The 21,196-nt window shown below is 44.9% G+C and overlaps 1 pseudogene; it reads right to left on the bottom strand.

Annotated features, from left to right (window-relative positions):
* Positions 1-14,232: 14,232 nt before the first annotated feature.
* LOC123450855 lies at positions 14,233-17,077 on the bottom strand (annotated as a pseudogene).
* Between the last annotated feature and the right edge of the window lie 4,119 nt (positions 17,078-21,196).

A 21,196-nucleotide genomic window follows, 5' to 3' on the forward strand; every position in this document is an offset into this window, starting at 1 on the left:
GTTAACCGAGCCCCCGTTTGCCTATATATAGACCCCCTCCTAAAAATTAGGCAGCCAGCCCCCCTCTGCCTCGAAAATCGTGCCTAACCCTAATCCCATCTCTCTCTCCCGCCAGCCGCCATCCACCGCGGGCCCGCCGAGCCCATCCGAGGCCCGTCGGGCCCGGATCCGCGCCGCCGCCCGGAGGCGAGCCTCCCTCCTCCTCCCGAGCTTGCTGCAGCTTGCTGCGCCGCTCCGCCGCAAGCTCCTCGCGCCGGAGAGCGCGCCGCCCTAGCGTCGCTGGTTCCCCGCCGGTCCGCAGCCGCTCCTCCTCGCTGGCCGGCGTGCCGCCGGCAGCCTGCTCACCGGGGAGCGCGCAAGTCTGCTCGCCCGCGCCGCTGCAACCCTGCCGCCAGGGCCCCGGTCCTCCCGTCGCCGCCTTGCTGCCTCGCCCGCCGGCGGCCGGATCCGGCAAGGTCCGGCCAGATCCGGCCGGCGCCGCCTCCTCCCGTCGCCGTAGCGTCCCGCTGCAGCAGCCCCCGTCGGCGTCGAGCCCTGCCAGCGCCGCCGTGGATCCCTGGTCGAGGGGACGAGGAGTTCGTGCGGGCGCTGCCGCCTCCTCGCCCGTGTGGGCCGGCCCACCAGCGCCTCTGGGCCTCGCTGCCGCCGCCTCGCCCGTTGACAGCTCGGGCCGCCTCGGACGCGATCCGCCACGCCCAGCGCGACGGCCCCGCCAGCAGCCTACCCCGCTTGGGCCAGCCCATCCAGCGCTGACCGGCCTGCCTCCCTCGCCGACCTGGGCCAAGCCCAAGGTGAGGTTCCTCCCGAGACCTTTATTTATCGCTCGAGCGTATTATAGATATCCAGCGCTCATAGTTTAGGCCCGATAGATGTTTTTTTTCCTTTTAGGGTATTTCTCTGGATTTAATTAAATTCCAGATAAACGATAGATTTTTAAACCCCCGTAACTTTTAAACCGTAAGTCGGTACGACGCGTTTTATATATCGTTTTGGGGTAGCTTCGCGAGTAGAACACGATTATCCTACATGCATATTTGTTTAACGCTGTTTAGAGTGCCTAATGCCTCGTTTTACGTGCTGTTTAACTAGGATCCATTCCGTAGTTAATTTTTGTGCGTATCCGGATTGCCCGTATGCCATAGATTTAATGTCCATGTTTTAGGGACCATATTTCTACGTATTTTAGAATGGTAACTCGTATTTTTCCGTGTAGGGTTTTGCCGGTAGTTTATTTTCCCGCTTAGAGGTATTATCTCGCATTAATGTGTGGCTTTATTTTGAGTTGCAAACCCCACTTATTTTATACGTTTTCAGGGTAGAAAAATCTCGTGGATTTTTCCGTGCAATTAGTTTTAGCTTTCGAGTAAGTTAGTTCGCGAGATATTTTGTCGTGTTGCCCTTTTGATTAATTCGTAGGTTTTCTTCCGTGCCTCGTTTGAATTAGTTGTCAACTAGGGAGTTGATCTTGGATGTTTTGTTTAGCCCCTGGTATTTTTGGTTGCAATAGGAATGCATGTTTAGGTGTTGTTTGATTGCCCTCAAGTTGCTTGAATAGTGCTGTTTTAGAGGAGCTGAAATATTTCTAAGTCTGGAATCTATTATTATTTTGTTGCTGTTTTGTTTTGCTTATAGCTTGTGATCTGTAGCTCTTTTGGGGTTGGTCCAATGGAGTTAGTTGTACCCCTTATGTTTCTCTAGCATGCTGATAAGTTTCATGCCGTTTGGAGTCCTGTAGATATAGGTTTTGCTGCTGTCAATATTGCTTCAGATCGAAAACTGCACTTTCACGAGGTGTAGTTTTCACTAAGTCTGGAATAGTGCGTGAGATGCCGTTTTGTGTCTTCTTTTCCTAGTGCTCCTTGCTGCCATGCGAGTTGTTGCTAGTTGTTTGTAGTAGAGCTTCTTGCCCTCTTCCGTGCCATGCCTTGCTTGAGTTTATCGGAGTTGTGTAGCCGTAGTTGTGGGGCGTAGAAAGTGCTATGTGGCTGTTTTGGCAGATTGTAGTCATTTCTTGTTTTGCTCGTAGTTTTCGAACTGTAGCTCCGTTTCGATCGTGTCCTACTTGAAACTTGTTTAGAATCTTGTGAAGTTTCATTTTCCCTTGCTGGTTGTTCGTGTTGAGGTGCTCGTAGCCGCTGTTGCACACATTTTGCATTCATGCCATCATATCTTGCGGTGCTCGTAGCTTTTGATCTGTAGCTCCGTTGGAGATGTTCTTTAATGTGTAGATTGCTTGCCTTGACGCGTAGAATCACGTGAACCTATTTGTTTTGCTATTTAACAACCAATTAAATGCATTAGTTCAGATCTGGACAGAATTGTAAATTAACATGCGAGGTCGTTTCGGAGGTGCTATATGACATTTCCGACCTCACTTAAATTGTCTAGATAGGTAGTTTAATTTCTGCTTCACCTCTTGCATGTTTGACAACTTTAATATTGCCGTGTATCTAATCGGGATAGAACTAAATATTAAACGTGGAGTTTCGTCAATATGCAACTCGTTGCATATTGAACTTCACTTAATGTGTAGTGTTTGATTGTGTGAATTGCAGCGTGCCGGATTGTGAGGACCCGTTCGACTACGTCGGTTCGTCTGCTTCACGGAGGCATTCTTCTTCCAAGCGGGATCTCAGGCAAGATGATCATTTCCCCAGATACCTTTACTATCATTGCCATGCTAGTTTATCGCTTCTATCGTTTATGTCTCGTTGCCTACCACCTGTTAAATATCAGCCTCTCAACAATGCCATGATTACCATCAACCTGTTCGACCTAGCAAACCACTGTTTGGCTATGTTACCGCTTGCTTTTCCATGTTGTTAGCGTTGCTAGTTGCAGGTGCAGTTGCTTCCATGTGAAAGCATGGGTTCCTTGTTATATCACCATATTAATGCTATTTAATTTAATGCACCTATATACTTGGTAAAAGGTGGAAGGCTCGGCCTTTCTAGCCTGGTGTTTTGTTCCACCTTTGCCCCCTTAGTTTCAGCTACCGGTGTTATGTTCCATAAACGAGCGCTCCTAACACGATCGGGGTTGTTATGGGGACCCCCTTGATAATTCATTTTAGATTAAAGCTGGTCTGGCAAGGCCCAACTTTGGTTCTACTTTTGCCCAACATAATAATTTTGATAAATTGAAATGCATAGGGAGTTAGCGCTACCCGAGGAGTAATTTTACATAAACAGGAGGGGCCAGTGCTGATGGTGTTGGTCCCAAATGGTCTGCCTGCGGGGCCACCGCGAGGAAACTCGAGGTTTGGCACTCGTAGCTAGTTCCATCCGTCGTGTCCTGAGAACGAGATACGCGGCTCCTATCGGGTACGTCGACACGTCGGGCGGCCTTGCTGGATTAGTTTTACCTTTGACGAGATATCTTGTGCATCGGGATTCCGGTGATGCTTTGGGTAATCTCAGAGTTGAGGTTTTCCACTAGGGAATCCGACGAGATCGCGAGCTTCGTGATCGAGGATTTCTATGCGGCTTGTGGTAATTTGTGATGGACTAGTTGGAGCACCCCTGCAGGGTTAAATCTTTCGGAAAGCCGTGCCCGCGGTTATGTGGCAACGTGGAAACTTTGTTTAACACTCGTTCTAGATAACCTGAAGTTAATTTAATTAAAACTTGCCAACTGTGTGCGTAACCGTGACTGTCTCTTTCGTGAGATCCTTCTCCGATCAAGGACACGGTGGGGTTATGTCTGACGTAGGTAGGTGTTCAGGATCATTCATTTGATCATCAGTCGTCCACGTCCGTTATGCGTAGATCTTCCCCCTCTTAGTTCTTGTACTCGTAAGTTAGCCACCAAATATATGCTTAGCCGCTGCTGCAACCTCACCACTTAACCATACCTCACCCATTAAGCTTTGCTAGTCTTGATACCTTTGGAAATGAGATTGTTGAGTCCCCTGTGGCTCACAGATTACTACAACACCTATTGCAGGTACAGGTAAAGGTTACTAGACGCGAGTGCGTTGTTTGTTCATTTGGAGTTGCTTCTTCTTCTTCTTCTTCTTCTTCGATCTAGGATGGGTTCCAGGTCGGCAGCCTGGTTTAGCAAGGATGGACGTCGTTCTTCTTTTGTCGTTTGTTTTCGTCCGTAGTCGGACCCTACTCTTACTCTTGATGATTATGTAATGTACTGATGTGACTGTGATGTAGCTTGTGGCGAGTGTAAGCCAACTCTGTATATATATCTCCTCTTTTCAGTACATGTATTGTAACGATATCCATTCCTGCGACACGACGAGATGCGCTTCTATCCCTGACGAGGCCTTCATGCCAAATTGAGGATAGGGTCGCATCTTGGGCGTGACAAATATATAGGCCAAAGATCTAGATTAGGGGGCGGCCAGGGAGGCCATAAGCCTGCCCACCGCCGCCTCCCCCCTGGTGGCGGAGTGGGGGCTTGTGGGCTCCCTGGAGCCCACCTGACTTGGCCCAAAGGCCCCCTGATCTTCTTCCATTCGGGAAAAAATCATTTCGGGGTTTTTCTTCCGTTTGGACTCCGTTCCAAAATCAGATCTGAAAAGAGTCAAAAACACGGAAAAAACAGGAACTCGCACTTGGCACTGAATTAATAAGTTAGTCCCAAAAAAGATATAAAAGGTACATAAAACTTCCAAAGAAGACAAGATAACAGCGTTAAACCATCAAAAGTTATAGATACATTTGAGACGTATCAAGCATCCCCAAGCTTAACTCCTGCTCGTCCTCGAGTAGGGAAGTGCTAAAGAATGAATTTTTGATGCTTTCATGCTACCTAGCATAGGTGTCCTTTGTAATTCCTCTTATGTGACGTGAATGTTCAGATCCATTAGATTCAAGACAATAGTTTGCTATTGACGTGGAAACAATAATAATTCAAGCAAACTAGCAAGGTAATCATGAACTTTCAAAATAACAAGGCCAAAAGAAAGTTGTCCCTACAAAAGCATATAGTCTGGCTATGCTCTATCATCATTGCACAACGAATTTAAATCATGCACAACCCCGATATTGGCCAAGTAATTGTTTCACACCTTTACTTTCTCAAACCTTTTCAACTCTCACGCAATACATGAGCGTGAGCCATGGTTATAGCACTATAGATGGTGTGGAATGTGGTGTAGGTTGCAAGACAAAAAAGGAGAAGATAGTCACATTATCAAGGCTTATCAATGAGCTGTGGAGATGATCATCAATAGATATCAATGTGAATGAGTAGGGATTGCCATACAAATGATGCACTAGAGCTACGAGTATGTGAAAGCTCTTAAAGAAAACTAGTGGGTGTGCATCCAACTTGCTTGCTCACGAAGACCTAAGGCAATTTTGAGGAAGCCTATCATTGGAATATACAAGCCAAGTTATATAATGAAAAATTCCCACTAGCTATATGGTGGTGACAAAACGAGAGACTCTCAATCATGAAGATCATGGTGCTTAATATGCACAAGTGTGGAAAAAGTGGTAGCATTGTCCCTTCTCTCTTTTTCTCTCATTTTTTTTATTTGGTGGGCTCTTTGGCCTCTCTTTTTTGTGGGCTTCTTTGGCTTCTTTTATTTCCTCACATGGGACAATGCTCCATTATTGATGATCATCACACTTTCAACTCAAAACTTAGAGCAACTATGACTGTATATGGAATGCCTTCGGTAGTGTACCGTGGCAATGATCTAGCATGGCATAGACATCAATGGAAACATCATGCTGGCTATCTTACGATTGTGCAAAGCCAATGTATACGTGGTGGCACATGTCATGGTGGTGGTTGCATGGCAATATATCTTGGAATTACTTTGAAAAAGCCATAGTAGGTAGGTATGGTGGCTGTTTTGAGGGAGGCTAATGGTGGGTTTGTGCACCGGCGAAAGTTGCACGGCACTAAGAAGATAGTGATGGTGGAAGGTGAAAGTGCATCTAAACCATGGACTCAGCATTAGTCCAGAAGAACTCATATACTTGTTGCAAAAAAATTATTAGTAATCGAAACAAAGCATTCAACGCATACTCCTAGGGGAAGGGTTGGTAGGTATAAACCATCGCGCGATCCCGACCGCCAGGCAAAGGATGACAATCAATATACTAATCATGCTCAGATTTCATCACATAGCGCTTCACCATACGTGCATGCTACGGGAATCACTAACTTCAACACAAGTATTTCTAGATCCACAACACCTTACTAGCATGACTTGAATATTACCATAACCACAACTCAAAACTAATTGAGATGAATCAAACTTCTCTAACTATTCAATGCACATGAAGGTGGAAGTTTCCGTATCCCTTTGGATAACTACCCCTTTTGAGACTACTTTCAAAACATAGATCAACTACCAAGCCACGCACCGCTGTGCTCTAAAACATATAAGTGAATCACGTAGAGCAAAAGTATCTAGCTCAAAATATATAAGTGAAGCACATGTGAGCTGAATTGTCTACCAAAAGATATAAGTGAAGCTCGACAAAATCACGGTGTGTGCATGTCTCTCTCTCTAGGTGTGCATCAAGGATGATTGTGACACAACAAAAATAAAAGACTCCTACGATACAAGACGCTCCAAGCAAAAACACATAACATGTGATGAATAAAAATATAGCCCTAAGTAACGTTACCGATGGATTGAAGACGAGAGGGGGGGTGCCTTCCCGGGGCATCCCCAAGCTTAGGCTTTTACGGCATCCTTCAATCTCTTGGGGTGCCTTGGGCATGCCCAAGCTTGAGCTCTTGCCACTCTTTATCTCTTTGTCCATAAGAACTTCACCCAAAACTTGAAAACTTCACAACACGAAACTTAAAGAGAAACTCGTGATAACATTAGTACAAGAAAGCAAACCACCACTTCCTTAGGTACTGTAGAAAACTTAAATTCTACTTATTCTGATGTTGGGTTACTGTATTTTCAATCTTCCATGGCTAATACCCCCCGATACTATCCATAGTTTCATCAAAATAAGCAACCAACATAACAAAAACAGAATCTGTTAACAGCAGACCAGTCTGTAGAAATCTGTATATTTCGTATACCTCTGTTACTTCAAAAATTCTGAAAAATTACGACAGTCTGAAGAATTTGTGTAGCAATCAGCAGCAAAAAGAATCAACTCAAAAGCTCTTACAGAAAAGAAAAAAATTCTTTTCGTGAGCAGAAAGTTTCTGTCTTTTCCAGCATGACCAAATGATCATCCCCAAGACTAATCATAACGGTTTTGCTTGGCACAAACGCAAAAAGAAACACAAAAACACAATCATAACAGAATTATGAAAGTGTGGAAAACACAAAACAGAAAGAAAAATGATAAATTCGTTGGGTTGCCTCCCAACAAGCGCTTTTGTTTAACGCCCTTAGCTAGGCAAAAAGTGATGGAATCACGTATAGTCATCTTTGGTGCTCAAACCATAGGTAGCCCTCATCATAGATTCATAAGGCAATCTTATTTTCTTTCTAGCAAAGTGCTACATGCCCTTCTTTAAAGGAAACTGAAATCTAATATTAAGGATAGCACCAATAGTCCTTAGGAAAGGTCTACCAAGAATAATGGGACATGAAGGATTGCAATCTATGTCAAGTACAATGAAATCCACGGGTACATAGTTCTTATTTGCAACAATAACAACATCATTGATCCTCCCCATGGATTTCTTGACAGTAGAATCCGCAAGATGCAAATTAAGAGAACACTCTTCAATCTCATGGAAACCTAGAATATCACATAAAGACTTTGGAATCGCGGAAACACTAGCACCCAAATCACACAAAGCATTGCACTCATAATTTTTGATCTTGATTTTGATAGTAGGTTCCCACTCATCATGAAGTTTTCTAGGTATAGAGACTTCTAGTTCGAGCTTCTCTTGAAGAGATTTCATTATACCATCTACGATATGCGCGGTAAAGGCTTTGCTTTGGCTATAAGCATGTGGAGAGTTTGCAATGGATTGCATCAAAGAAATGCATTCAAACAAGGAGCAATTATCATAATTGAATTCCTTGAAATCCAAAGTGGGAGTTTCATTACTACCCAAAATTTTGACTTCTTCTACTCCACTCTCCACACCTTTATCATCAAGATAGGTGGACTCCGAATCATTGCGGCGTTTTTCAACCAAAGTGGATTCATATCCAGACCCTCCATAAGTAGGTTTGACACGCTAAAACAAAGATTCAAGAGGAGACACACCAAGCACTTTAAGATCTTCGTGATTTGCATCACTAGAACGCACCCTTTTAAACCATTCATGTCTAGCGCGAGTTTGGGCGGTTCTTTATTTGCTCTCATTCATGGAGATACGCATAGCTTTCAAAGTTTCATCCAAGTTGACCTTAGGAGAAGCGCATCTAACTTTCAAAGCATCAATATCACAAGACATCCTATCAACGCTCTTAGCCAAATCGTCTATTTTGAGTAGTTTTTCCTCTATGGACGCATTGAAAATCTTTTGAGAGTTGATGAACTCTTTGATATTACTCTCTAGATCAGAGGGTAATTTGTTGTGATTTCCATAAGTGTTGCCGTAGGAATTGCCATAATTGTTAAAGGAGTTACTAGGAAAAGGCCTAGGAACATAGTTTCCTCTAAAAGCATTGTTGTTGCCAAAATTGTTCCTACCGACAAAATTCACGTCCAATCTAGCGTTGCTACTCTCAATCAAAGAAGATAGTGGCATGTCATTAGGATCTACGGTAGTGTTTCTACTAGCAACCAAATTCATCAACTCGTCCATCTTAGCACTAAGCAAGTTAATCTCTTCTATAGCGTGCACCTTTTTACTAGAAGGCGAACTTTCAGTGTGCCACTGAGAGTAGTTGGTCATGATATTGTCTAGGAGTTTTGTAGCGTCTCCTAACGTGATTTCCATGAATGTTCCACCTGAGGCGGAATCCAAGATATTGCGAGAAGAGAAATTCAAGCCAGCATAAAAGATTTGTATAATCATCCACAAACTCAAGCCATGAGTGGGACAATTTCCAATCATAAGCTTCATCCTCTCCCAAGATTGTGCAACGTGTTCATGATCAAGTTGCTTGAAATTCATGATATCGTTACGTAAGGAGATGATCTTAGCCGGCGGAAAATACTTGGATATGTAAGCATCTTTGTACTTATCCCAAGAATCGATACTATTTTTAGGCAAAGAAGAAAACCAAGTTTTTGCGCGGTCTCGCAACGAGAAAGGAAAAAGTTTTAACTTAATCACGTCAATATCCACGTCTCTTTTATTTTGCATATCACAAAGCTCAATGAAGGTATTGAGATGGGATGCGGCATCTTCACTAGGAAGGTCACGGAATTGCTCTTTCATAACAAGATTTAGCAAAGCTGCGTTGATTTCATACGATTCCGCACTAGTGGCGGGAGCAATCGGAGTACTAATAAAATCATTATTATTAGTGCTCGAGAAGTCGCAAAGTTTGGTGTTTTTAGCCATGAAGACTTCAACAAACAAACAAGCACACAAGCAAGCGAGAAAACCGGCAAAGGGAAACGGCAAAGGCAAAAGAAAACGGCGAAGGAGAAAGGCAAATGAAAACGGCAAATGTGAAGTGGGGGAGAGGAAAATGAGAGGCAACTGGCAACAAAAGTAAATGCAAGAGATGAGTTTGTGAGACCTACTTGGATAGATCTTGATTTCTCCTCCCCGGCAACGGCGCCAGAAATACTTCTGCTACTGCAACAAAAGACCTTCCAATGATGCCAGAAATAGGCACGTTGTCGGGAAATTATCTTGACGTGCTCCTCCCCGGTAACGGCGCCAGGAATCCTTCAGCTGCGGCTACGCCTTAAAGGACTTCCTAGGAAAGTATGCAAAGTATTTCCCCCATGGCCTTCGAGCCTTGCGTTCGTGTTCCCTCGAAGCGGAAAGGGTGATGTAGCGTAGAGGTGGTAAGTATTTCCCTCAGTTTGAGAACCCATGTATCAATCCGATGGAGGAGTATCTCAAGATCCTGCACAAACGCAAAAACTTGCTCCCAACGCTATGAAGGGGATGTCAGTCCCTTATAGATTGTTTGCCAAGTGAGAACTGAAAGAAATAAAGTAACAAAGCAAAGTAAAAGCGGAGGTGTAAACGATGGATGTGAATAGACCCGGGGGCTGTAGTGTTTACTAGTGGCTTCTCTCATTAAAGCAAGTAGACGGTGGGTGAACAAATTACTGGCGAGCAATTGACAGAACCGCGCAAAGTTGTCGATATCTATGCAATGATTATATCTATAGGCATCACATCCAAAACAAGTAGACCGATACTGTCTGCATCTACTACTATTACTCCACACGTCGACCGCTATCCAGCATGCATCTAGTGTATTAAGTCCATAAGAACAGAGTAACGCCTTAAGCAAGATGACATGATGTAGAGGGATAATCTCAAACCAATGATAAAAACCCCATTTTTTTACCCTTGATGTCAACTACTTAATGTGTGCCTTGCTGCCCCTACTGTCACTGGGAAAGGTCACCACATGGTAGAACCCAAAACCAAGCACTTCTCCCATTGCAAGAATCATAGATCTAGTTGGCCAAACAAAACCCAAGACTCGGAGAGACTTACAAGGATATCAAATCATGCATATAAGAAATCAGCAAAGACTCAAATATATAGCATAGATAATCTGATCACAAATCCACAATTCATCGGATCTCGACAAACACATCGCCAAAGAAGATTACATCGGATAGATCTCCATGAAGATCATGGAGAACTTTGTATTGAAGATCCAAGAGAGAGAAGAATCCATCTAGCTACTAACTACGGACCCGTAGGTCTGAAGTGAACTACTCACAAGTCATTGGAGGGGCGATGATGATGATAAAGAAGCCCTCGAACTCCAAAGTCCCCTCCGGCAGGGCGCCGGGAAGGGTCTCCGGATGAGATCTCGCGGAAACGGAAGCTTGCGGCGGCGAAAAAGTATTTTCGAGGCTCTCCCGGTTTTTTGCTGAATATTTGGGAATATATAGGCCAAAGATCTAGGTCAGGGGGCGGCCAGGGAGGCCACAAGCCTGCCCACCGCCACCTCCCCCCTGGTGGCGGAGTGGGGGCTTGTGGGCTCCCTGGAGCCCACCTGGCTTGGCCCAAAGGCCCCCTGATCTTCTTCCGTTCGGGAAAAAATCATTTCGGGGTTTTTCTTCCGTTTGGACTCCGTTCCAAAACCAGATCTGAAAAGAGTCAAAAACACGGAAAAAACAGGAACTCGCACTTGGCACTGAATTAATAGGTTAGTCCCAAAAAAGATATAAAAGGTACATAACACTTCCAAAGAAGACAAGATAACAACGTGAAACCATCAAAAATTATAGATACGTATGAGACGTATCAGCGACCAACTGTCTCACCTCCTAGTTGTCCTCGTGGGAAGAACTCTTCGGGTGCTAATTGAGTCGCTTCTTTATGGGAGCGTTTGAAAATTCGGGTAGACCCCTCCAAATAGGATCAAAAAGAGGAGCATCCTCAATATAGAACCACTCTGTGTTCCACTCTTCAGAGGCTGTCTTTGGGGTCCCTACCGGATACCCAGTTCCTGCTATGCACCATACTTCGGCTTCGCCTTCTTCAAAAATTGTCCCTCCCTGGGTTTGTGGAACGATGCGGAAAAAACTCCTCCATTGATCAAAATGGTCTTCACAACCCAGAAACATCTCGCAAAGGGCAACAAAACCCGATATGTGAATAATAGACCCAAGGGTGAGGTGGTGGAGTTGAATCCCGTAAAACTCCAATAAACCCCTTAAAAGAGGTGCACGGGGAAGCCTAAACCCTGTAAGAGGAAGGAAACAAAATATACCCTATCCTCCTTGCAGGATAGGGAATTTCTTTACGAAAGCTTTGTCGTTTGCAGAAGTTAATCTGGAATGGGAAGGCGCCAGATCTGAGCAAGGTAGATACCCTTGCACCTCAAGTTCACGCAGACAAAGATGTGAGACAAAACAGCTTGCCCAGTCACCTGGGAGAGGGCCATGAGGGCATGAGGAAGAGCCTGGAGCACTCGCCATGGCTCTAACTTTCTGTTGTTCTCGGCGGTTGAGGGGATAGAATGTGTTGCTGTAAGCTTACGTGGCTTGTGTAATAAGTGGATTTCCCCATTTTGTGCGATGGAGTTTTTGTGAAAAGATTATTGGACCGCCTATCTCCTATTGGCGCATGGGAACCGAGGGGTGTGATTAACTCTACGGAAGAAGTGTTAATTTTGTGGGCGAGGCGACGCATCGACAAGCACGAATGCAACGCAATCCGCACTAGAGTCAGTCGAAGACTGTGAACACGTGAAGATGATAGATCAAGACTGCGGCATTGGAGGCCAGTTCGGGGCTACTGAGGGAGTCCGGGACTAAGGGGTCCTCGGCCGATTACCTATTTCTATGGGCCGGACTCCTGGGTCGTTCTATTATCATTATTGGACTCTAAATAACTAAAGTGATGTTGTATTCAAGACGGACTCTTTCGAAGGCTTGACGTGTACCCTACGACTATGTGGTAATCGGCATGTTTCCTCCCTGGTGTAACCAACGTTGTGTAACCCTAGTACCCCTTGAATTTATATAAACCGGAGGGCTTTAGTTCATAGGACAAGCTAAGTTCACTACTCCTGTGGTTTAGACCACATACGATCTCGAGGTAGATCAACTTTGTACTCAATACTGCACCATCAATATAAACAAGAGCGGGACGTAGGGTTTTACCTCCATCAAGAGGGACCAAACCTGGGTAAACACCGTCTCCTTTTTCTCATGTTACCCATCGATCCAAGATCCACAGTTCGGACCCCCTACTCGAGATCAGCTGGTTTTGACATCGACATCATCCTCTATCCATCAAGCTTGAGTTTGCTTAATTCGGAGTTCGTATGCAGTAGTTATAGTTGTTTTAGTATTGAAGCAATCTTGTGTTTTGCTTGGGCGGGTTTTCACCCCTAAGCGGTAGTACTGCTCGGCCGAGCGGTAGTAACTCTTATAAGCGATAGTACTGCTCCCCGAGCGGTAGTACCTCTCAAGCAGTACTACCTCTCCCCGAGCGGTACTACCTCTAACCCGAGCGGTACTACCTCTCCCCCGAGCAGTACTACCTCTTCGACAGAACTACACTCGTGGTTCTTTGTTTCTTTGGGCTGTTTTGACTGTGCTAAGCGATAGTACCGCTTGATCACGACTTGTGGGCATAACGGTTGATTCGGGTGAGCCTATTTAAGTGGGCCTTCTTTCCCAATGGTCCCAATCCTTTGAGCTTGTGTTTGCCCCCCATTGTTGACCTTCTTCGAGCTTGCTATCTCTCCATCCCTCCACTGATTCTTGCTAGTTCTTGAGGGAAAAGAGAGAGGAGATCTAGATCCACATTTCCACCAATCACTTTATCCTCTATGTGAGGGGAACCCCTTGGATCTAGATCTTAGAGTTCTTTGTGAACTCCTTGTTCTTCCTCTCATATTCCTTCATAGCTTTTGTTGTTGTGGTGGGATTTGAGTGTGAGGGACTTGACCACTTCATGTGTTTTTACCATTGCATTAGTTGCATCGGTTTGAGTTCTCCATGGTGATACATGGAAGTAAAAATGTTGAGAAGCTCATTACTCTTGGGTCTTTGGTACCCTAGATATTTTTCCTCTTGGGTGCTTTGGCACCCTAGATAGTTGGTGGTGCCTCGGAGCTCAATCATTGTGGTGTAAAACTCCGGGCAAGCGTCGGGGTCTTCAATTAGGTTGTGGAGATTGCCCCGAGCAATTTGTACAGGTTCTCGTGACCACACCCAAGGGTTGCCAAAGTGCACGGGTTCGATGACCGCCCCCAAGGGTTGCCAAAGTGTATGGGTTCGGTGATCGTCCTTAAGGGTTCTTTATTGGAATCACGACATCTTGCATGTGAACATATGGAGCTAGAGTCACCTTTGGTATTAGTGTATTTCACTTTCTTATGGCTAAGAACATCATCATCCCTAGATTCTAATTAAGGAATTCCTCAACATTATAGAAAAAATATCAAAAATATTTTTAATTATCCTCATATGAAATTGTCTGGAAAATAATTGTCCATCAGATATATTCTCTAGCATAAAGCTTTTATGTCCGAGAATCCGAGAATGGGGATAGAGACAACAATAGTGTTATTAACAATAATAACAACATGAAAAACTGTATAAGACAAAAAATAAATATGTAAAATTCTCAAGAATACAAACCACCATTCCTTTATTTGTGAATTGGGCATGGTAAAACGTGTTCGAACCATCTTTTTTTTAGGAAAACAAGATCTTTATTCCTTAGCTATAATCAAAACATCGTTTAAGAGTAACGATACAACTCCATCTCGTGGTTCATCAAACCAGTCAGAAGCCCTAGAAAATTTAGCTAATCAAACAAATTCATGAGATACTTTATTAGCTTCTCTATTACAATGTTCAAATCTACTAGCAACGAAATCACAAGCAAAATGGAAACAGTCATCAAAAATTGTTGTCGCCGCTCCCGCAGATCGTCCTCCTTCCTTCATTGTCTCAATAACCTCCATATTGTCCGAGTTGATAATGAGATGATTACATCCCACCTTTTGCGCCAGAGTTAGTCCAAACCTGAGTGCCATTGCTTCAGCCATCAATACATCCAAACTGTGGTCAATCTTGCTATTACCCCTGCAATAAAATTTCCTTTACCATCTCAAAGTACCGCCCCCATCGTACCCCGTAACAGATCATGATCAAAATAAGCATCGACGTTAAGTTTTACAAAACCCCTAGGGGATGAGACCATCCCTCTTTTCTAATGGAAGCCATTGGGGATGATGCATTGACAAAATTTGTTGTTAGAGCCAATATACCCATAGATATCATATGAACTTTCTGAGTTTTCTCGTTATGCACCAGTTTTTGCCTTTCCCACCATAAATACCATGCAGAAATTGCTATCATTTCACGAACGCTATGGTGTCCCATAATCCTCAATTCTTGATCTGGTAAAAGCAGTAAATACTCCAATACCGCCTCACCAGCCCTATCAATCTCACAAGCTTTCTCAATAATATCTTCCATTCCTAATCTCTTCCAGACTTCTTGTGCTTTAGAGCACTGAAAAAGCAAATGCTTAGTATTTTCAAGACCCTCAGAACACGTAGGACAAATTGGTGAAACTTTCATATGCCTATCTGCAAGCGTAGCACGACAAGGAAGAGTGCCATGTAGTGTACGCCAGATGAAAAATTTAACCTTTGGTGGGCAAGATAATTTCTAGATCTTTTCCCAAATAGGGTTTACCATTGAACGACCCATCCCATTGGCATGTCTTAACTTACCTCCATACTGATGGTTCCATTCTATCAAGTATGCAGATTTAACTCAGAACATACCATTCTTCGTATGACTCCACGCAATAAAGTCTGGCATGTCATTTAGTGGCAATGGAATTGAGAGAATTCTCTGAGCATCAATAGGCCACATTGTTTGTGTAATAAGGTCTTTGTCCCAACTATTTGTAATAGGGTCAATTAGATCAACCACTTTAGAGAGCAGAAGTCTACCCTTTCGTGTAACTACTTTCCTATTAGCACAATTCGGGATCCAAGCGGCATCCCAAATTCTTATGCTTTGTCCATTCCCCACACGCCAAATATAACCATTTTTAAGAGTATTCACCTCGGCTATAATACTGCCATGTAAAGGAAGACCCTTTCCTTAACTTAGTATTCATGAGGTCACCATCAGGGTAATATTTGGCCCTAAGGATAGTAGCACATAAAGAATCAGGGCTGTCAAGGAGACGCCACGCCTGTTTCGCGAGCATTGCTAAGTTAAAACAGTGAATATCAAGAAAACCCATTCCTCCATCATCTTTCGGAACACACATCTTCCACCAGGCCATCCAATGCATCCTTCTCTGGTTTTCCTCGTCTCCCCACCAGAAATGCGCTATCGCGTCAACAATTCCTTTACAAAAAAATTTAGGGAATTTTAAAGACCGACATTGCATAAGTGGGTATGGCTTGGACAACAGCTTTGAGCAGGATCTCCTTTCCTCCAACAGAGAGAAGTTTTTCCTTCCAACCGCTAATTTTTTTTATAATCCTCTCGACCAGAAATTGGAAACATTCTGTTTTGTCTAATCCCACATGTGCTCGCAATCCCAGATATTTATCATTAGAGCCTCAGTCCAGATATTCAGGGTCGTACAAATTTGTACTCTGATTTCCACCTTCGTATTAGGGCTGAAGAAGATGCTAGATTTTTCGGCCCTAACCAATTGTCCCGAAGCCGCACAGTATGAATCTAGTACCGTTTTGAGAGCTATCGCACTCTCATTATTGGCCTTCATAAGAATCAACAAATCATCTGCAAAGAGTAGGTTTGTGATGGATGGAGCATCTCTACATACTTTCACTCCCACTATACTTTCACTCTCCTCAGCGTGTGTAAGTAATGCATTCAAACCTTCAGTGCATAACAGGAACAGATAAGGTGACAACGGATCCCCCTGCCTCAAACCCCTCGTCGGTGTAAAACTCTCACTCTCGTCCCCATTAAACCTTATATTTGACAGTTGATACACATTGCATAATGAAGTTAACCCAGTTCTGATGGAAGCCTAATCTCAACATAATCCCCTTCAGAAAAGGCCATTCAACTCTGTCATACGCTTTATGCATATCAAGCTTAATCGCACATAATCCTTCTTTGCCTTCTCTTTTGTTTTTAATGGTGTGGAAACATTCATAAGCCACTAGAATGTTATATGTTATCAGTCTGCCAGGCACAAAGGCACTCTGTGTAGGGCTAATAATCTCAGGGAGAAAATCCTTCAACCTGGACGCCACCATTTTGGCAATAATCTTGTAGACCACATTACAAAGACTGATTGGCCTAAATTGGGTCACCCTCTCAGGCACGTTAACCTTAGGAATCAGCACAATCGCCGTGTCATTCCATCCCTCTGGGATGGTGGATGTGTTAATAGCTTGCAAAATCTCTTGAACTAGATCTTCTCCCAACATGGGCCAAAATCTTTTATAGAATATAGCATGGAGACCATCTGGTCGAGGAGCCTTTAAATCCCCAATATCGAACAGAGCCTTATAAACATCTTTCGCGGTATAAGGGGCCAAGAGAGCGTTGTTCATGTCCGAAGATACTCTCCTGCGAACGAGGGATAAAACTTCTTGATCCGGATGCACAATCTCTGACGTGAAAAGATTTGAAAAATAATTTGTAATGTGAAACTTTAGTTCACCCTCTCTCCTCCAAATTCCAGAATCATCAAGAAGTTGCTTAATATTATTTCTTTCTTTTTCGGACCGTTGCGGCGTTGTGGAAGAAGGAAGTGTTGCGGTCCCCATGCATCATCCAATTTGCTCGACCTCTTTGTAGCCAGAACATTTCCTATTGATCCAACAAATTCTCGATGAGAACTTTGATCTCCTTCTGTCGGGCCAGTGATTCTGCACATAACGGACCACGCCTCACTTCCTCTAGTTCCTACCACGCCTCACTTTCTCTAGTTCCTTTTTTAATTTATTAATTCTCCGTTTCGGCCCTTTAAGAGTTTCCTGGTCCCAAGCGTCGGCGAACCATGCAAATCAGCATGCACGGCACGGATGCGATCGGCAAGACATGGTCCGATGCCAGCAGCCTTTGCTTTTTCCCAGGACGTTTTCACTATCTCAGAAATAGTGTCTTCCTTCAGCCATTTTGCTTCAAATTGTTCCACTCTCCCCTCTGGACGCTTGAACAAATTTTCATCCATATACGCCATATCCAAGACCAAAGGTCGATGGTCAAAATGAATGTGTTCTTCGTTGATAATCACCGCTCTAGGGAATTTGTTCGCCCACCTAATATTACAAACAGCTCGATCGAGACGCTCTCTAATTTCACCTCTACTCCAGGTAAAAGGATCACCAATATAGCCATTAAGCACTCACGAAAGGCTCTCATCATTGTGTTTGGTCTCGCACTACCACCTTCTTTTTCTGAAGAAAATAATATCTCCTTAAAATCATCCATGACAAGCCAGGGGTGGTCGCCTTTACTATGAAAATGACGGATCTCATCCCAGGATAGGACTCGATCATTCCAATTGGGGTAACCATAGAACCCTGTAAAATGCCACTGAACAATATTCTCATGCATGAACAAAACATCAATAAAGTGAGGCGATGCATAGTTCAACACAACTTTATTAATCTTATGATAAAATAAAACAAGGCCACCGGCCCGACCATCACTCTTCACTACATACATAGAATCAAAATTTAAGACACGACGTAGCTCATCGGCTTTACATTTATTCAAATGCAACTCTGAAAGAAAAATAAGCTCTGCCTTGATGCGCCCTTGGAGGTCCAAAAGATCGCGAACTGCCGTGTTTGAGAGCATACCACGACAGTTCCATCCTAGGATTTTCATTTGGCCCGGCCGTCCTCCTCCTCGGAGGCCGTCGATGTGCCATAGTTTTCTTTTTCTTCATCAATAGATTCTGCCCCTTTATGCACGTACTCTTCATCCTCCTCCTCTATTTCCTTGGCAACATGTGAAACAACACCCTCCCTGTCCTTCAAAACTTCCACTCTACCCATACAAATCCGCTTAGAGGATACAGAAACATCACCATACAGCATGCGCTCATACCTATCCAGAGACTTCTCAAAAGAAAATTCTACCTCGCTACCAGTACGTTGGACATGAGCAAAAAGTTTCCTTTTGTTACCCAGGACCTTAGTACGTGCCTCCACACCTCTATTTACCTCCCTGTACTTTCTATCTTTCTTCCCCTTCTTTCTCTGAAGACTTTGCGTGGTATTCTTATTAGCATTAAACCTGAAACAGAGATTCGCATTAGCATTTCCTTCCCTAGTTAAAGTCAGACGCGCAGCCACAGCTCCAGAGAGCGCTTCCAAGACCCCAGGCTGGAACAGGAGCTGCTTATTAGCAACATCATCCAGTTTTGGGTCCTGGCCAGAGTAACCGATTCCAGCTGAGCATCTCTCCAACTGATCCACGCCCTCCTGGCCGAGTCCATACGGTACAGATTGGGTCAGGTGTCGCTCCAAGTGGCCAACAACAACAGCACTCATGTTCAGCGACGGCTCCCCCCCCCCCAGCCCGGCCCTCCTGGCCAAACTTGGGGTCAGCCTGAGTTGAAGACTTAGCTCCCACCAAAGCAGGCGACGCTTTATTAGGCGGAACCACCATTGCCTCCGTCGAAGCATCCATCTTGGCTGGAGGAGCAGGGGCTTTATCAGCCACTGAGAGGCCTCTCACCGCCATAGTCACCTTGACAACAATGCCATCAGAAATGTTGCCTTCAGTTCCTTCCTTCAGACTCGTCTCACCTCGAGGAAAACTCCCAAATTTTAGAGCTCTCTTGCTTGTGCCTTGACTCTTCCAGTAATCTTCTACACTAAGATTTTTTGGGTAGGTATGAACTCTTTTCTCACTGGGGATGTTACAAAATCTCTCAGAGGTATGCCCTACCAGCCCACAACACTCACAATACAATGGAAGTTTCTCATAGCGCACATCAAACTTCAGCTGCTTAGAACTACCCAAAGGAGTAAAGCCTACAGAGGTCTTAAGGGGCTCATGAAGCAAAATCTCGATACGCACACGCGGGAATTTTTCAACAATGATATGGTTGCGGTGAGAGACCTCTAGCACCTCCCCCAATTGATCCCCGAGCATCCGACCCATACTCTCAGTCTTGAGCTCGAAGGGGAGATCGCGTACCTGGGCCCAAATGGACATGACACCCAGATCGACTTCCGCAGGGTCGCCTTTGCCATCGAACTCGGCAAAGATGACCCCATCCCGCCTATAGTGCCAAGGTTGCGCCTTGAGCACAAAGCGTCGATCTCCTTCAGCCACGAAGTTTAGAACAAATCTCCCATCCTCGCTTGCCACTTCTTGGACAGTTATCGCCCCTTGACTCTTCCAAGCTGTGGCGCGCAACTCATCGACAATGGAATGGGGATTGACATGGAAAGGTGAGAGAAGGCGCCCCACCACCATGAACCCCCTGACGGTCTTTTGGGCCGCCTCCATGTCGATGATCAGCGGGGTGCAATCGCCTCGGGTACGTCTAGCAGCCGACCTCCCCAAGCAGCCATGGGTTGCTGGAGGCCGAGACTCTGTCGCCTCGCCGGTAGCCGACGGAGAGGCCAATCCCACCAACGAAGCATCCATCTGCACTGCAGGAACCGGCGCCCCACCCCCACTCTCAACTGTCTCCTGCAACATCTTCTCAGACCTCTCATCTGCCTCTCCCTGATATCCATAACTCTGAGAACTAAAGCACAACTTGGAAAGGAGGAAGCACAGACGTATGAATGTTGGAATAGGTTGCAGGAGGACCGACAGCTCTTGCCAGAAGGCCAGAAATAGCCTCCATATTCCCATAACAACGCATCCTCTCCAAAGGAATTAAAACATTGATTGCAAAATGAATGTCCTAATAATTTCAGTTTCCTAACATGACGTCCATTATTTAGAAAATTTTCCTCAATAGGCATAGGATCATTAACAATATAAGGTAATCCCATTATCACTCCCTCTCCCCTTTGATTCCTCTCTAAATCCTTCAAATTAATAGGAAACTTCCCACAAGAGACATTAGATAAATTCAGCATAACAGAAGCATCCCCTTTTACAGCCTGTACCAAATCCCTACACCCTTCCTTCCCCGAATCGGAAGAGATCACGGGAACAACACAAACGCTATTCCCAGAAATAACTGCAGAATTAGGGTCGATGGGGAACTCACCAGTTTCCCTGCCAAAAATCGGTTGTGCTCTAATGCGTGATCGGAGCAGGCAATCTTCCTGGTGTTGAGCACGCCGCAAGAAACGCCTCGATTGCGCCCGGAAAAACTCCCACTCCTGGGCAGAGAAGAGGCCGCCGCCGATGGATGATCCAGCACTGGGCTTCTCTCCCATCAGCGTAGATGCCGACGCTCGATTCGCCGTGCTCCACTCCGTCTTCTCCCACAGAGACCTCTCCAGACTCGTCCCCATACTGCTCCCCTCCTCCACGCCGCAGAAAAGCCCAACGGGATCCCCTGTGAGGGTCGAGATCTGCTCCCCTGAAGGGGCCGCCGGCACCAGAAGCGCCATATCACTCTCCCTCAGATCTGTCGCCGCCGATCGCCTCAGCGGTGGCGGTGTTCGATGGTACCATCTTAATGACATGTCTACCTATTACTCCCCTCCGTTCCTAAATATATGTCTTTCTAGAGATTCCACTAG

This window comes from Hordeum vulgare, chromosome 4H (genome assembly GCF_904849725.1).
Source record: "Hordeum vulgare subsp. vulgare chromosome 4H, MorexV3_pseudomolecules_assembly, whole genome shotgun sequence".
Taxonomy (NCBI): domain Eukaryota; kingdom Viridiplantae; phylum Streptophyta; class Magnoliopsida; order Poales; family Poaceae; genus Hordeum; species Hordeum vulgare.